The sequence below is a fragment of the Didymella exigua genome (genome assembly GCF_010094145.1).
Source record: "Didymella exigua CBS 183.55 unplaced genomic scaffold M421scaffold_60, whole genome shotgun sequence".
Taxonomy (NCBI): Eukaryota; Fungi; Ascomycota; class Dothideomycetes; order Pleosporales; family Didymellaceae; genus Didymella; species Didymella exigua.
Window position 1 is genome coordinate 8,758 of NW_022984834.1, and position 1,665 is coordinate 10,422.

Here is a 1,665-nt window from a genome sequence, read left to right on the forward strand (position 1 = left end):
ATTATAGACAAGGATGTGTACAACTTTAATAAGTCTAGCTTCCTAATAGGCAAGATATTGTTGCAGCTAGTAGTAACAGGCTTAGAGAAGCCTAGGAAGCAGAAGAAGATCTAACCTAGCAATTATAAGTAGGTTACCCTAGTACAAGGCGTTAGGTTAACAGGGAAGGTTATCCTACTATTCCTTATCCTTACAGGCAAGGTTCTTATCTCTAACTAGTTTACTAAGGACCTCCTACAGGACTAGGTTATTAGTATTAGTCCTACTAGCTAGACTAACAATAATCTAGCGCTTACCTAGCTCTACTACTTTAATACGCATGCGAAGCTAGTTAGGGTCTACCAGCTACTTATTATTGACGGCCATGAGAGCCACTGCTTAGTGGCTTTCCAAGATCTCTGCAGAGAGAAGAAGATAATCACTCTCTGTATGCCCCTGCACTCATCGCACCTGTTGCAGCCACTTAACGTCGCCTGCTTCTCGCCACTAAAGCGCCTGTATAGCGACAAGGTTTCAGCCTTAGCACGCAGTCGCATCCACTATATTAACAAGGAAACCTTCCTGCTAGCCTTTAAATCAGCGTTTAGTAAGGTGTTCACTAGAGAGAACGTTCGCGCAGGCTTTAGAGGTGCTAGGCTAGTCCCACACAACCTAGAGGTGGTGTTATTAAAGCTTGATGTGCGCCTGCGCACGCCAACGCCACCAAAACCCAGCAACGTTGCCTAGGAGCCAAAGACACCACGCACTGCTTACAAAGTAGAGGAGCAGTTAACTCTAATTTAAAAGCAGATTTAAATCTATTAAGGGTCTCTAGCAAGTTTGTTAGATGAGCAGGTTAAACAGTTAGCAAAGGGTGCTTAGTAGATAGCTTATAATATAGTGTTAATATAGGAGGAAATAGGCCACCTTTAAGACGCTGTAGAAGCGTCTATAAAGCGCAAGACCTGTAAGTAATAATATATACACACAGAGGAGACCCTTACAGTTAGCAAAGTAGCTAACTTAATTACTAAAAAGGAGGGTAGGGGTTGTAGTAAGGGCAAGATGCCTATAAAGAGGGTGCATGTTAGACAACGCTATAGGTATTGTAGTAAGATTAGATACAATTCCTGCACTTACAAGGTAGAAATAGAGGATGTAGATAATAGTAAAGCTTCTAAATAATACTATCTAGGCCTGCAAACAATTATTTATTTGTGTTGTGTTGTGATATAGCGCTGCGCAGGCGTTCTGTTGTTGAAAGTGCGGCGCTCGGTTGGGTGCGGCGCTCGCTTGTGAAACACGTTACTATAGTATTTTAGGTAGAGGTACTGCTAGTAGGGTATGCAGCTATACTTTAAGGTAATCTAACACTACCTATATATTAGTAGGAATAAGCCCTAATACCTTAAAGGCCTTTTAGTAGTTAACCTTTATAAATATATTAAGGAACACATCCCTAAAGGCTAGTAGGAAGCCTTCCTTATTAATATAGAAGATGTATTAGTGTGCTAAGTCTTAAATATATTAGGAGTACTTATACTTTAATAGTAAGAAATAGACTATATTAAGTAGCTAGAGGATGTGTAATAAGTAAGGTAGTATATAGAGAGTAAGGATTTAGTTCTCTAGGTAATAGTTCTTAAACTCCTAGTTAAGATAGCTCTAATAGCTATCTAAGATAAG